Source organism: Camarhynchus parvulus, chromosome Z (assembly GCF_901933205.1).
Source record: "Camarhynchus parvulus chromosome Z, STF_HiC, whole genome shotgun sequence".
Lineage (NCBI taxonomy): Eukaryota > Metazoa > Chordata > Aves > Passeriformes > Thraupidae > Camarhynchus > Camarhynchus parvulus.
This window is the reverse complement of record NC_044601.1, coordinates 24,708,901-24,726,483: the sequence shown is the minus strand read 5'-3', so window position 1 is coordinate 24,726,483 and position 17,583 is coordinate 24,708,901.

The following is a 17,583-nucleotide window of genomic DNA, read 5'->3' as shown; positions in this document are numbered from 1 at the left end:
ACAATAATGAAAAGAGAAAATCTAGATGCCCAATTTGGATAGTTTTCTCCTTGTGCAAAAGGAGATACATTGCTTGCATATATCCCTATATTGCTGTTAGTGTGCTCATTAAGCAATGTCAGGACTAAACTACCATCAGATCTTTTTAACATGCCCAAGAAATTAGAAAATTGTTAAAAAGCTGTGAACAACTGTGAAAGTTTCTTTTTGAGCAACTTCAAAGTCTTGAATTTTCTGCAAGTTTACAGAGAATTATTAGTCATCCAGGGCTGCAGAGAAGTGTCACTACTGACCTTCACCATGGAGGTAATTTATTTAATTTTATATAATTTTGCCTAATTTTATTTGGTCTTCTGACCAGATAGAAGTGGAAAAACAGCTTGAAGCTACCCCAGCTGTGCTGTCCTTGGGCTGGTGGAAAAGATTCACAGGCTATATTACTGGGAGTGAAGGAGGGAAGAAGGAAAAGAGGAAGGGAATCAGTGAGGGGAAGGTCTCTGGGCCAGCATGGGAAAATGAGGGCACCCCAGCAGAAGGGATGGGAAGCGTCCTGGGAAGGGGGGAAAGGAAAAGGGATTATTTTGGTGAGAGGCTGTAAAGCTGCAGATTTTGGGACTGGCGTTCTGTTCACCAGTGTTTTGAGTGGGGTTCTGCTTGGTATAAGCACAGTGGGGACCCCAGCAGCCTGTGGCAAGCCCTGGTTTTGATTGTCCTGAAGAGACTTCCAAAAGAGGGATATGAATATGTCAGTCAGATGCACTGGGACCTGTAGGTGCCTCTGTGTTTGTCCAGTGCCACTTGTAAAGGGTGAGAGAGATGCTGGGGCTGCCATAAAGAAGCACTTTCATGTTTATCCTCCAGAGACCAGTAGGATAAACATATTTGAGCCCCTGGCTTAGCAGTGGTTTTAGGCAGCAGATTCAGAGGAGGCAGCAGTTGTAAGAAAACTTGTAGGATTTCAGACCTCTTTACATTGCATAGCTATATGTAATGCAAGCCAAGCACAGGAGTTGCTGGTTTTGGCACATGCTCCCCTTTTGCCCACTCTCAGTCAGGAACCTGGGGATGTTCTGTACCAGCACCACCATATCCATTAGGGTGTTTTTGAACATGGTCACTGACCATGTTATTTTTGTCTTTATTTAAATTGACACAGGAAGAGCTTAAAATGAGGATTTCAATAATGGCATTACAGAAGTACCTCAAAACCTCTGCCTCTGAACATTAGCCTAGATCCTGATGCTATCTGGGTTTTGTGTAACTGCTACCAAAATATCACTTACATCTCCAAGGCCATTAAGGGGGCCAATGCCCAAATTAGCCCTCCACGTTGCTGTTTCTAGAGCTATTGCAGAGATGCATCAGCAGTGTGGGGGAGGATCAAAGCCCCAGTACAGCAGCCAGCCTTGACAGCCGGGGTGAGACTGGCCCCACTGTGGACAGGAGACCGTGCTGACCATGTCTAGCATGACACAGGGGTTCTTTGTTTTCATAGCATAGACCCTTCCCCTCCTCCTTGCCTTGGAGACAGGGCTCAGCTGCTGGAAGAACAATTATCCAGTCAGAAGAGGACCATGGCTTTCCATATCTCCTACCTTGAGGGAAGCAAGGGTTCTCAGCACAAGGAGACTGATGCCCAGCCGCTGAAGAACCACATCACAAACATTGTCAAAAAGCTCAGCCAGGATATTGAGGTAACACGTAGCAAAGAGCATTTCCCTTCCTCTAGTAGTGCAGCTCCAGCCCATGTTCCATCCAGCACTAAGACTGGCTCCAGTGGCAGCAAAGTTCTCACCATGGCCACCACATTGCAGTTAAATTCTGATTTTTTTCTCATATAATGGCATTTGCAGTTACTCCTGAAAACCAAGGGGAGGGGACTAGGGAAAGTAAAGGAAAAAAAGTGATATGAAATAAAAAGCAGATTAATGAGTCTTGGTGGTGTTTTGGTTCAAAGGCTTAGATTCTATTTGCCTTCAGTATTGTTGGAGTGTGGAGACTGAGCTCAAGGGAAATACAGATAGTGCATTTAGTGCAGAGTATTTTGTTCAAGGGAAATAAAGAGTGAGTGTATTTCTATCTGAAGTATAACATCAAGACTCAAGCTTTGGTTTACTTCTTACTTTTCCTTCCTTTGGTTTACTTCTTACTATTCCTCAAATATTCTAATCTGTACAAACTTCTTCATAATCAAAACACTTCACAAAGTTCAGTGCAGATGGCAATGAAAGTTCAGGCTCACTTTCTATTTGAACTGATAGATGGTTTTGTACTGGAGATGCATAATGGGTTTCCCTTCTTCTACCTAAAGACCTTTGATTATTTACTATTATTTGTCAAATTTATATGTGACACTTACCAACCCCTGTTTCAGGCAAAGATGCAAAATACAAAAATATTCAGAAATAGAATTTCAGACTTTTTTTTGTTTTCGGTGTTTTTGAAGCCTCAAGTGTCTTACAAATGCCACTAAATTCAATTGGTATTCTGTGTACTTCAATAAATAATTGATCTTCTATATACTTATATCAAGAACTATGCAGTCATGACTCATCTGAATTTAATTTGAGTTAAAATTAGGGCCTATGCTAATTTCATACTCTTTTTTTTCCAAGACTTTGACAGTATGGTAGCAAGCAATGCTACCATATTATTTTAGACTTATTTTAGACTATCCAGTTCTACTCACTTTAGACTTATTTTAGACTATCCAGTTCCTCTAACACCATCTGCAGATCAAGTATCTGCAGTACAGCAGATCAAGTATCTGCAGTACAGCTTTGCTAGACGTATGCTCTAAGCATCTAAATATGCTGTAAGCATCCAAAGGTAATCTTTTCCTTTGTTGTTGTAAATTTCTCTTCTCTAGGTCCTAATCTCAGGCGTTTGTTTTCTTAGTGTATAATGGTTGTGAGGATTTGATAGGGATAGAGCACTGACAGCACAGAGAACAGTGAAGTAAGACTGTGTCAAAGCCTCTAAAGAATTAGCAGAGATTTGGAGAATTGCTTTTGGCATGTAGCAAATCCAAATAATCAGGTCAATGTAGCATTGATCATGGAGCAAATCATGTAGCAAATCAGAGCAAATCAGATCAATGTTGATTTCTCAAGCATTATCACAAAAAGAAAAGTTCCATGAGGAAATCTGATTCACTCATACTCTAAATCTTCCCCAGAGCAGGAAGAATATCCTTCAAAAAAGCCTGTGTTGGAGAAAATGATGGTTTGCTGTTCCCACTAAGAATGAAACTGAGCCTGACTACAGACTCTCCTCTTGAGACACTCCTCTTGAGACTAAAGACAGAGGCAGAGAAATGTCCCAGTTGATCAGGGACATAAGAGGAGCTAGTGCCAAGTGGAAAATCATAGAATGGTTGTAGATGGAAAGGGTCTTGAAGATCAGACCTTTGATAAGAGATCCTTCCTCAGGCCAGGATAGGATTGCAAACTGCAAGAGAAAAACATTTCTACTAAAAGTCTTGGGGTAGAGGAGAGATGTGCCTGTCATTAGTTCTAACAACCCCCATAAGATAATTGTGTATCAGTTGAGAATCTGCACACAGAATTCAGGGTGACCATCAGCCAGGACCGGCATGGCTCCGTTTTACCCAGGGATGGTGAGCTCCAGGACAGGAATGCTGGCAGGAGTCCAGGAACAGATGGAGAAGGAGACTTTTGATTTCCCTTAATAAACAAAAGGTAGCTGCTTTTCATCCTGATGAATGGCTGTATCTCGTACTGCTTTTGCAGCAAGGGTTTGGTGGTCCCATTCTGTGTCTCTGTCTTCATGGACTTGTGGCATCAGGCTTGCATCAGTGTTAAATACACTGCCAAAAATACACTTGTGTTATGCAGTACATTCCACCCTTTAAGAATGTTATTTTCTGATGCAGAACAAAAATGGGAATGCCCAGGATACTCAGTATTTTGGTTGTCCGTACTTTGTATGCAAGAGGGGTGTCTTGGTTTAGAGCAAAATTTTGGGAGAGAGAGAGAGAGAGAGAGTCTTCAGAGGGGCTCTAGTAGGAGGATAAATTCAATCGGCCCCTCCCCCCCCACAACTAGTCCGGGAGAAAATACTTCTTTGAAGAAAAGTGGAAAAAAGCTGTTTATTAAACAATAGAACCTAACAATATTAAAACAATAAAACTCTTTGCCGCTCTAAAAGAGATGACCAATTGAGAAAACCCCCCCCCAGTTGCTGCCCAGCTCACTCAGTCTCTTATCAGTCTTTCTGGTGCTGGAATTCTCACAGGCCAGGCCCGGCCTGGCCCGGTGGCCACAGGTGTGAGCTGCCGGTGCTCCCCTGGGTGTTCAGTCCAGAGCAGGTTCCAAGAGGTCTAAAGAAAAGGAAAAGAAAAACTACAGTCCAGGGACTCTTCTTTGCCTCAGCCAGCTAAAACTAACTAAAAGCAAAAGGAGAGCTCTCTGTCTTGCCGTCTGTCTGTCCGCAGACAACACAGTCCTGGAGCAGGAATGCGGGGGAGTACGTGCAATGTCTGAGCGAGGAAAAAAAAAAAACTGTGCGATTCTTCTCTCCCCCCTCTCACTCTCTGCAACAAGTCTTAAAGGTGCAAAACTTATTATTATTCAGCATAAACCAATGAGACGATTTGGGGATAAAAGCATCATATAGTCAACCCAGGACAAGGGGCAAGGAACAGGTGCATAAATGACAGATTACAGATTTAAAATTATATTTTATTTCAGAGTTATTACAGCTTTCTTCATCACCTGTGCACGAGTTTTGGTGGATGTTGAATTGTCTCCCTTTGCTGGAAAAGTGCGACTGGTACAGCTATGATGTAACCAGCAGGACTGTCCCTGTGCCCTCCCACAGCTCCAAGCCTGTGGGACCAACAAGTCCATCAGCAGCAATTCTTGCAAACTTTAGGCATTTACAATTGAAACTTTCCTTCATATTTGTCCTTTTCTATATTATTAAAAAATAAAATCCACTCGGGGGGAGCATTTCAACTAAAAAGCCAATAAAAGAAACTGTACTTTACACAACAGGGTATTTATTTTTAAAGGGATTAGAGCTGTGCTTTGACTAGGTGAGTGTTGTGTAGTGCTGAATTACACTGAAATATCAGCCTCAAGCCTCTCTTTTCAGCCTGACAAGTAAAATCAGATTTTAAAAACCATTCCCTGGCTCCTCTCTGTATCTGTTAAAGGTCGCAGAAACTGCACAAGGGTTTACTTAAATTAATATTTGTGACCTATTCAGAAACCATCAGGATGAGTCACTTCAGAAGAGCCTACTCCTTCCATCTTTAGATCAGACTTCTAAAACTGCAATGAATCACATATCAGGACACATACTGAATTATAAGGGTAGGACAAGATGTCAAAGACCTACTCCTGCTGGGCTGTATCCTCGTTCAGGGCTGGTAGGGTGTATCCGGAAAGCACTTTGGCAGCAGGTCTGTGCTTTCACTGGAACCAAACCCTGCCCTGCACAGAATAAAGACATCCCTTCATGAAAATACCTTCTCCACTTAGCCATTGACCCCCTCCTAGGAAACACCTGGTGTTCCCTGCTAAAAGGAAGCCAAAGTAGTGGGTTATTCTTTAAGGGCTGCACTGCATTGCAGTAGTTTGAGGGGAAGAATAAAATTAATTTCCCAATTCTTGCATTTCCTAGTTTTTTGTACAGTTTTCAACCTAAAGTATGTCTCTAAAGGGAAAATGGGTGTATTATTTGTGCAGATACAGATATTTGAGAAAAAATGTAGTTACTTTCCCCAAGAAAGAAAAACAAGCTGAGGCACTGAAAAAGGCTGTCCACAGAAGTTGTAGATGCCCCATCTGTTCAAAGCCAGATTGGATGGGCTTTGATCAGCCTGGTCTAACAGAATGTCTTCCAGGGAAGCTGGAATAAGACAACCTTTAAGGTCCTTTCCAGCCCATTGTGTGATTCAGTGATTCTGTGACCTGCTCCCAGAAACAGTGCTTTGAGTTGTATTTTGAAATGTTCATTTTGGGATGCAAAAAATGATATGGGATTGTGCCACTATGGAAACTAATTTGGCAGTTCAAAGTCTGACCATAAATAGATCTAATATTGGAGACCTATGTGGAAGAATGACAATGTGTTGTGGTTGAAGACAGTTTAAAAGGTGGACAGTGTAAAATGAGTTACCTCCCCTTAGTTTCAACCAATCCCTTTCCACCAACAAGGAGAAAATTAATAAGAGCAGAAACAAAGGAAAAAACTAGCAGTTTACTAACAAGCAAAGCAGCAACAGGAAAAAAGTGGATAATCACGAGGTATGAAATCTCTAGATCTCACAAACTCCTCAGGAACAAAGAGAAACCCAGAATGGCAGGGGAACTCCCACCCTTCCCAAGATGAAGGCTGCACGGGCAACCTCATGTAGGGAGAAAAAGGGAAGTGGCTTCAGCCTTCCTCCCCCTCTTTACTGCTTCTCACTCAGAGCAGCAGCTCTTCCGCTGAGAAAGGCAGCCTGGCTTGCTCCAGCAGCTGGCACTTGGTCAGGGTCTGGAACTCATCCCTGGGCTTTGCCTTCCCATGGCCTGAGACAGCAGCACAGGGCAGGGCAGGGCAAGGCAAGGCAGGGCAGGGCAGGTCAGGGCAACACACAGTCACCGTCACAGTCACAAGGGCTCCTTGGCCAGGCACTGAGTGAAGCCACCTAGCCCAGAGGAGCTGCAGCTGCAGGCAAGCACTTGCGGAATTTCCCTTGAGGCAGTATAAGAGAGAAAAAGATATTAAATAAAAACCAAAGTGGAGAAAGCTTGCCTTCTGATGCTTTGACCTTCTAAAGGGACCACGGCAAACCTCCCAGCCTTGCAATTCCATTTCCAGGTGTACCCCTGGGCATTAAAGATGGATATGGAATACAGCAGCATTTTGGGTTATCATAGGACACTCATTTTAATTTCTGCTAGCCCATTGGTGCAGAGGCAATTCAGAGTAGCATAAATGTACTTCACACTCATATCTCCATTTTAGTACCAGATACAGACTTTCACTCTGTCATGTTAGAAAAAAATTTCAAGCCAGGAAAAGATAACTATACTTTCCTGTCTTATTCTTCATCACACACTTAAAATTTTGGTGATTTTTTTTTTCTAGCTTGTCTGGATTTCATCTGAAGTAGTTATTTCTTCCTCCTTATAAAACTCTGCAGTTTTTTCAGTAAAATCTGTATTTTTTCTTTTGGAAGGTAGGTCTTGTTGAGTAAACTTGAGTTATTCCTTTGGTGAGATTATAAATTTCCATTGATAAAAGTAATTGGCTGTATTTAACATGTGTGGACTTTCATGGGGCACTTTGTAACAAAAATACTATGATTCAAAAAGAAAGACAAAGTGGAACTGTGCTATGTAAGGGAGCACTTAGATCAACAATTGTCTGAATGGATATATCAGAAATAGTAATTATTAAGGAATAAATCTTCTTGAAGTAGCTTGGTTTTTTTTTAAACTGCAGAGGCCACTTACACACTTTTCCTATAAAACTCTGCTGTTGACATTTTTGAATAACACAAAAATAGATCAAGTAAGAACGAGGCAATAATAAAGAATCACCATATTGTTAATTTGGTCTGACTGAGAAATTCCAACAAGAGATATTTCATGACTGAGTGTCCCCTGAAAAGTTTGGGGAATACAGAAGGTAAGTAATTAAATAACTTTTGTAATGATGCAGCATAAGAAATGCCAGGAATATGGCCTTGGGCAGGAGAGGCATGGAGAAACAGGGAGCTAAAAACACTCTTTGTATGGCACAGAGATTGATACCAGAACAGTGTACCAACCCCAGCATCCCCTTTCTGAAATTAAGAAAATTATATGGTGTAAAGAAGAGCCAGGAATATGATGGTGGGGTAGGGAAAATTGCTGGGTGAGTGTCTATGCACAATCATTGTGGGAAAAAAGGCCAGTCCACTTCTACTTGCATGAAGAAGAAAAAAACCAACCCACACTCAGAAGAAACAAGAGGCTGAGCACTCACCAAGTGCCACAACAATGTTATGGGGCCCCCTCTTCCTTCCTTGTCCATATATTAGATGCACTGGTTAGTGTTTCCCACATCTGAAAAGGGGGATATCAGAACAATATTGAAAATAGAAAATGTACAATGAAGGCACCAAAGTAATCATTGTATGATGCTGGAAACAAAGTCCTTAGCCCTTTTTTTTTTAAGGTGAGAAAAAGGAAAATGACATTAAAGGAAAGCTTCATTAAAAGCAACTGGAATTGCACTTCCAAGCCTGCCATTTCAATGGCATTTCAACAACAATATTATAATACAGTTTTACAAGAATGATAGCCATAAAGCTAAGGCATAGTGTAGTTTGATGTGATTCAGGATTCATCAGTGCTTTCTTTTTTTTGCTGCTGAAGTTCCCTTGGGAAATGCCAAGCTTTAACTGTGCTCCTGCCACCAGCACTGTGGTTGAGATGCGAGCCGGAATTGACAGAGGACTGCCACTACATCATTAATTTTTCACATTTTCCTGTTCTCGGGTTTCAGGATTTGAAATTGTTATGTACTTTCAGAACGGTACAGAGTGATCAGAGACAAATGCTCATGTTTATGTAATTTACACTTATTGAGTTAGATGAAACCTTCCAAATGCAAACTTGTGATGGCAGCTTTCCTCTTTATTTGTAGCCCAACCTTAATCCAATACCATCTGGGAATAAATAAACTTTAAAGGGAGTAACCGCTCTTTCTCACAGCAGATGACATATTCTCCTGTATTCTGTCATATATAAAATATTAATGTGGATTTGTTCTTAATTCAAATTGTGTCTATTTTTTTACTGTCTCTTCCCTTGAAAAATAGATGGATACTTGCTGACTGTGGTGCATTTTGTTAATGTTCGAACTTCTGAGTGCATTTCTACACTATGTAAATATTTATGTGTCAAGTAGCAGTGATCTTTTAAAAAACAGCCTTCAACATCTTAGCTATACTGGTATTCCCATTCAATGAAATATATATTTAATTTGCATTCTGCCTCTTAATAAGAATTTATCTTGGTGTGGGAATATCTATTACAGTAACAAGAATTAGGTAATAAACTGTAAAAAAAGCCACTCTTCTGATAAATACAGATTCTTTTTTTTCAGTCACATTGAGAAAAGAATAAATGAATTAAAAAATGAATAAGCAATCCACAGATGACTGCATGGGTATTACTTTATCTCATGGACATTTTTGTTGCTAAGGGGAAAAGTCCAACACAATACCATGCAATCAAAAGCCCTGGTGTGCACCTGTGAGGTTGTTCAACTCTTCTTAAAATGCAATACTTGGGAAGTACAGGAGTCTAATATACACTGTTCCTACCATGATTTTCAATGATAAAGGTCCTTGAAATATATAGAGGATAGGTATACTTTCATCTCTAATTAAATGCTTTGATATAGCCATCAGAGGTTTTTATTTCCCTATACTTTTTAATCTATATTCAAAGCTCGCACTTTCTGTACAATTCCCAGTCCATCTGCACTGGTGCTGGCATGCTCCTCAGACTCTGTTTTCTGTAACTGGAAAATCGTGATCTCACTGTAAGCTGTGGAATGTCTCCTCTGGGAAACAACAAATTAGATTAACATTTATGCAAATCCCAAGCATCCCCATTCTCTTCCTCATGCAATCTGCCAAAATGCAATAATGGATTTAACCACTTTGCACACAATAATGATGTTATGTGAAGGGAAAATGAGATGTCAGAAGGCACAAAGTTGCATCAAGCCTTGAGACCCTTCGAAGGCACTTGAGGGTCTTTGCAAAGCTTTCCATATCTGTGGGTCCTCAGGCAGGGCTCTCAACCTTCTAGCTGCACAGTAATGTGGATGTAGTTGCATTAACCCCATGCTGAAAACCTTCTTCTCTCCTCTCTTCAAACCGCCTATTTGTAAGTATTCCCTGTATAGAATATTCAGGATTCTTTCTCTTGTAACTGAATGCCTGCTCCATTTATCCTTTTCTTTCTTACCCTGTGTGCTGCTTGTGAAGTCTTGCTTTGGGTTTCCTAGGGGAGCATTGAGCCCTGGTCCCCTGGTTCTTCAAATCAATGTCTCCTTTTGATTGCAGTTCTGGCCTTTGCCTCTCTTATCTGCATTTAACTTGTATTTGCTTGATCTATGCACTACAGAGGCGTACCTCAGGGTCCGTGCATCACCAGGTGATGACAAAAAGCTGGTCTTTTTAGGCTGTCAGCAAAGTGATTGAGGGCTTTTCATTATGGTAATTCACTCTGACTGCTTTAATGTGATGAACAGGGTGCCATGAAGCAGCAGAACAAACCTCTGAATCAACATCCATTTGAAACACTAAGAGAAAGATAGTGAAGATCTATGCCATAAAATAATGAAAACACAAAATGAAAGTGCGTTGTCCCACAAGCTAATTAACAAAGTGAGGCACTAAATGCCATCTGTAAGAAAGGTATAGACCAATTAACTTTCCATACTTTAAAGAAAGGTACAAAATACAAAGGTTCTGTTTACCTTTATAATTGTGGTTAATTTGTGATTTGCCTAATATAGAAAAGAAAAAATCTTTATGCATTTGCACATCTACCCACTTCTCAGGCAGCTGCCTGGGACAGTGATGCTGCTGATGAAGAAAGGTGGGCACACCTTAGAGTGGCTGCACAACCTCATGAGCCCACAGTTTTGTGATTTATTTGTTTATTATTTACTTAGTGTATTTTTGCTACTGTAGATTCAGAAATACTTATGGGGTGAGATGTTACTCTTGTGAAGGTTTAGAGAAGAGGGAGCTCCAGGAAAGGATGCAGTGAACAGAAGTATCTTGCATCCATGTTCAGAACAAAGAAAAACAGCTAAGCACTGAATAGCAGACCTAGTGCAAGAAATTTAAAATCTGACTATAACAATCCTTCACTAACAATATTTCAAAAGCAATAGTTCTACCCCTTAAAACTGTAAGTAATAGAGTAAAGACTTATTTTAAGTAAAACTTAATCTGAGTTCTATTCAGCAGTAAAAATAGACTAGAACTTTAAAAGCAAATAATTCTCATCAAGAGAAAGGAAAATGAATACAGGTGAATGAGGCAATAACAGGCTAAAGTGGTCAGCATATTAAAGTTGGGGAAAGAGAAGGAGAAACAGGGAGACAGAGAGCAGTAAATGATAGAGATCAAGTTGATGTGAAAGGGACAAGAAATGTCACCAATCTAAGAGGGAAGAAAAACCAGAAAAATGTCAGAAAAGAAACTGGAAACTGAATAGAAGTAAAAGCTGAGATTATCAAAAGCTAATGAGACCCTACTAATGTTGCGAATCAGAAATAGGAATCTTGAAGAGAGGAGGCTTTGTAGACACTAAGATCTGTTGGCATTGAATATTTAAAATAAAATACAAAGCATTTATTTACTAAATATCAAGACATTTTTCCAGTTAATATAAAATTTAAATAAATTCAATGTCCTTTAGGGAATATCTGTCTCCTTTCACACTTCTGCTTTAGAAATCTACCAGATTTATGTGCTCTTTTTATAGAACTGAAATAAAATTTAACTTCTGGAACAGACTGGATCTTCTGCATATAACTTGACAAATCAAAATCAGTTTTAAAGCCCAGTTACCTCTTCAATTAATGTGCAGCTGTCAGGGACGCAGTCATCTTTGACTGCAGTCTGCAGTTGTGCTGTAAATGTACAAACTGATATTTTTACTGAAATCCACATGAATTTTAAACACATTGCAGGATTTCATGGTAATTGAGCCTTGCTCAGAAATTTGACCCTTCACAGAAGAGTGGATGCTTATCTCTTCTTTCTTGGAGTCAGTTAGGTTAGAATAGCTGCATTCTACTGCCTAAAGTAATTTCAATAGATCTATTAGATAGATCTATTTTCACATATGAAAATTAACTGTAGTACTATTGGAGTATGCTCTTGTTAAATATCCATGAGTATCTCTTTATTAATATTTCAAGTCTTTGCTGAGCCAAAGAGTGTAGTAAACTATCTATGGCCATACTCCTGATAGATATATATATATATATATGTATATATATATATTTGCAAGCTCCATGGAAGAGGGATACTAATGGGAAAAAGTTAAAAGTTTAAAGAATAAAATAATTACATTATTATTATTATTATTATTATTATTATTATTATTATTATTATTATTATTATTATTATTATTATTATTATTATTATTATTATTATTATTATTATTATTATTGTCACTGGCAAGTGTGTCCCTCACGATTGAGCCCAGCCACCTTCACCCTCCTCAGCATCTTGGCTGAGGCTGGAAGAATCATTTGATCTGAACCACAGAGGCCATGTAACCTCATAAGGTAACTGCTAGTGTCGTTCATAACAAAAATTTTCAGTATTTGTAATATAACTTTATTAAAAGTCAATTTTTTCCACAGTTGTCCCTTTCTCCTCAAGGCAGACTTTGCCAAATCTTTCCTAAGTCACCTAAACACAGTCTCAAGTAAATAATTTTTAGGTATAAATATCTTCTTTCTCCTTTTCCATTCGCAGAGAAATTGAAGTAGAATCAGATGCCAGCTTCCAGGGTTTGGTTTTGAGCCTTTGAACAAAACTGACCATGGATTCTAGTTTATGCATAATTTATTCACCTTATTCCAGTGTCCTGGCTCTGGTCAAGACAGGGTTAATATTTGCAGTAACCAGGAGGGGCCAAACTGGATCATAGAGGTTGATACCACTCATGTAACAAACAGCCCTGTAGACCTCTCCTTCCCCTGCTGTGGTGGGAAACTCCTCTACATCACAAACACACAGTCACAGCACCATTTTATTTTCTTTTGAACAAAGATTAGTGCTTCAGGAAACAAACTTTCTGACCACAGGTGCTTGGCTTAAACTAAAAATAACAAACCCAATGCAACAATTTGTTATTCTTGGAAAATCAAATCTTAGAACTACTTAAATGACTAATAGTGATAAACTGACTTAACAACTGCTTCTGTAAGGGAACTGTTTGAATGTAGAAGAGAGCTTTAGATGATGTGTTAGGAATAAATTGTTTATTGTGGGGGTGGTGAAGTGCTAGCAGAGGTTGCTTTGAGAAGCTGTGGATAATGCTTCCCTGGAGCTGTTGAAACCAGGTTGGACAGGGCTTGGAGCAAGCTGGTCCCGGGAACATGTCCCAGGACACAGTGGAGGGGTTGGAACAAGATGATATCTAAGGCCCCTTCCAACCCAAACCATTCTATGATTCTATGATTTTGAAAAGATACTGCCTATAGCAAACTGAAATAACATATGAATTGGATAGATTTTGCTATTGTTAGGGTTTTTTCCTACTCTTTCAGTCATTATCACTTCATTTGACTGATGCAGAGCTGTTATTACTTGCTCTCATATATAAAACACTTCAGTTCAAACATCCTTTTGAAAAGTGGTATTAATATTAGAAGGACTGGAAGCAAGCAGGCTTTTCATCCTAACTGAGGCCCAAGCAAACTGTAAGTAAGTGATTATTGCTTGCTAGCAAGCATATGTTTGAAATTAACACAATGACATTAAAATTTTTGTGATACTTGCCTGTCTTCAGGTTCTGCCTGATTTAATGCCTTTGTGTGGGCTTTCACATGTCTGTGCAACTGCTGCCTTAAAGGCAACTCTGCATTCTCTTTTTGTTTTACTTCCAAGCATTTTTATCCTTACAAACTTAATTTTCAAACTGCATTCACTGATGCTCAATGACACAGTCCATGCTTAATGGGATGATGTAGTTTCTTCAGACAGAGTTAATTCAAATGTGAAATTAACGCTTTTCACCCCTCAGGTATTTTCTTAAAGTAGACACACTGCAGAAATTGTATTTTGGCATGTAGATGCAACCTTCAAGATAAGGACTGATAAAAAAAATTAAATTTAGGAGTCGCTAGGAGCTATTGAGGACATTTGGAGTAATTTAAACAATTTACTCAAGTGATTCAAGACCACTCCATAGTCTGACAGAGATATAGTCATAATTTTAGGTTGACAAGTTTTCTAAATGACCTCAGTTTTCTAAATGATCAGCTACCCTTTCACCAGATGTGTACAGAAGCACCAGTGACATGGTCTCAGGAAAACCAAGCCGAGCACAAGCATTGGCTTGGTAAAGGAGAGACTGGTAAGACTCTCCAGGATGACATCCCACTACACTGGGGTGGCCTCCAGGCATGCCAGGGGCAGGAATGAGCAGCAACACTCCTTCACCCTGATCCCAGGAGGTACCAAATCATGCACACAAACCCCGAGATCCAACACAAAACCAGACGCCATAGAACATAGCCAGCAAAATGGTGAGTTATAATCAGAGTATACTGAGATTAATTTTGGAAGGGAAATCTGTTAGATAAGGTTCAACCCCTTGCTCAAGCAAGGCCAACAGCAAAGTCAGGGCCTGATCCTCATCTGAGGGGTTTTTGTCCCAAAGACAGAGATCACACGGAGCGCTGGACATCCTGGGAAAGGAAGTAATTCTGGATTATGGCACCACTTTACATCTGTGTAACCCCAGTGCACTCAGCCATGGTGTTTCCCTGTACCAAGGTGAGCATTGGTGCCATCACAGAGCACCATCCAGTATCATTCATTGACAAAGAATGATAGCATGATGATCTCTTCTTCCTTAGAAAAGGAAGAGATTGTGTGTTCCAGGTTTTAAGCTTAAACAAACCCTCACCATCGTGTGGTCAGTAATAATATGGCATGTTTCTGTTCCACAGCAGCAGTTAGTCCTTGGCACAGAACCAAGCCTTTCAATTAATTCCTTCACAGCTTTTAAAATTTCTCTTCCTTTGCTATGTGCAGTTAATTCCACTTCAGAATTCAAAAGCAATTAGAACATGATCACTGTATCTTAGCATCAGGGTGAAGGCTGCCGATCAAAATCAGATTTAGAAATTGCTTAGAACTATTACGCTCCTAGACTTTAATCTCCATTTATTCTGCCTGATGATAATCTTTTGTACTCAAGGCAACCAACACTTAGTGCAGCCAGGAAGATATTAAAAATGTTTCTGACTTCTCAGTTGGTATCTCAAAGGTATAATTTGCATTTCCTTCCTCCACTAACAGATTTTGTGATTATTTTGCAGAAAGCACACCAATAAATGTGGTTACCCTCTGCTAAGACGGACTGCTGTGACAAAAAAAAATACAGCATTATCAGGAGTTAAATCTTTCAAAGCCCCTCTTTAAGAAGTTGAATAAGGAATGCATTATTGTGTGTACACATACATGTACACAGAAGTATGTATTGTGCTCCTTTGCATGTCATTTCCGAGAAAGCACAGCTCAGGCCCTGGGAGCTGAAGGAAACCTCAGCAGGGGTGCTAGAGAAATGCAGGTGATGAGCTTCAGTCTGCACCAGGAGGGCAGCTCTGCTCATCATTTTCTGCTCTGGGAGCTGTCTTCAGTAATGGTCCTTTGCACATCAGTCTGAGAGGGAATGCCATCCCGAGGGATGATGGATCTGGCAGGCTGTCTGTGGGTGATGGAGCCATCCTGGGAGCACAGGGCAGCAGCTCAGTTATTCGTGGAAATGACTCACTCCATCAGCCACCTGTGCCCCACAGCAGTGTTTGTAAACTCAGAGCCCTGTTCCAACACAAAAATTCTGCCAGGTTTGCAAACACCTTCCCTGGGAGGCAGAGCCACAGGACTTCCTTGTGTTGCAAGGGCTAAAGAAGGTCAGAGGAGTTTGACCATATTGACAAGATTTGGAGTTGACCAGAGGATGTGGTGCAACTTGAAGACCAAGGGGTGGGCAACTGGGCAGCTCAGCTTTGAGCATAGCAGTAAGGGGGAATTGCCTCCAAGAGCTGTATTGGCTCAGAAGTGGGAGGGGACAGCTTGCCATCCCTCAGACAGACAGCTCTTTCAGGGCTCAGCCTCATTATTTGTGCCAGCAGCTGAGCTGGGTTTACTCCACTGCATTGCACTTCTTTGGTTGGAAAGTTTTGGCCTGAGATAGGCTCATGAAAGCAACTTGAAAAGGATTATTTATGTTCAGAGTCTCACACTGCATAGTATGAGATGAAATCACTGGATTTAAATGATTGAATAAAAATAAATAAATAAATATTTTAAAACACATTTATCCTGGCCCAGCCAGGACAAGAAATTTCCTGGTTTACTTGGTTCATTGTGGAAGAGACAACTGACATGTTCTCTGGGGTACCAGACCTCTCCTTGCAATTTATGGAGTGCTGTCCCACATGGGATTAGAAAGCTAGACCAACTTAACGTATGGGTAGCAGAAGACAGCTTAACGTGCGCATGAACCTGTGTTATGTATTTAAAGGAAAGAGCAGAAAAAAGAGCAGAAGAAAAGCTGGTATTTCCATCACTAAAACCAGAAAAAATTGATAAACCACAGAAATATGAAAAGTTGTATCAGATGAAAAGTGATTTTAAAAACTGCATGCAAGAACTGCCAAATTTAAAAAAAAGATCTGGAAAGAGCTTGAGGAAGTGCAAAATGAAGAGAGATCATGTGAGAATAGGATTTCATTTAATTTATTTTAAAAAGATATTTTTACAGTAACCTGCTGCTGCAGAAACCACTTTCCAACAAAGACAAAAAGATATTAAAGTGACTCTGTCTCTCTCAAAAACCCATCACACAGCTGTCTCTCAGTTTAGCTCACCTGTCTTTGCAAAGAGCCAGACTTTTGCACAAGAGTTTCAAGGTAATGGTCTTTCATTTAATGTCACAATCTGTTTTCCAGCTTTTTTAGAGCACCCATTTCTTTTTAGGAAGATCCCTAATCTTCATATGGAGGCAGCAGTGATTCTCTTTTGTATAGATCCTGCTGCTGTGATAATATTTAATGTTTTGTATTATTTCAATACTTTACTCCCCATTCTCCACCAACAGTAGCTGGAAAAAGAGGCAACTGGATGAGTTGCAGCTATTCAACATAGAGCATGCATTGCGTAAATGAAGAGCGAAGCAGTCAGATGGTATTGCTGGTACATGGTGGCTGCTTCTTATGGGGGCAGTCACAGTGATGTATCTCACAAAGCATAAGGCGCTTCACCAGATGATTCTGGCTGTTCACAGCAATTACAAAGACTTTCTCCTGAGTCACTGAGTACCTGGTCTGCACCAGGAAGATTTCACCTACTGTAATCTCTTCTGTGTGACTCAAACCTAATCCATTGGAATACTCTCCCATTTGCAGCTGACGGTGGAAACACTGGATGCAGCAGGTTATATATATATATAAAAATCACTCAGCCCTCTCTCCAAAGGAACAGAAGTCTGAAAATCACTGCATGAGTATTTCACATCTTACATTTTCTCAGTTGAAACCTGAGCATCTGTTTTCTCATCTTTGAGGATGTTTGTGATCAAGTACTCCAGCTCTTTCCTTCCCCTCCAATTCCTTCATCATCTGCCAGTAAGCCCTGCCCCAGAGCTGTAGAAAACTAAGCTCTCTGTTATTTATGGTCTTTGTGCAGCTTGACAAGACAAGGCTTAGCTGTCTACAAGACCTTCTGAGTGAGCACAAGATAGTTTTCAAAGAAAGTCATGGATAAGAAATTTCAGAATAAAAGATCTTGGTAGTGAGAGAGTT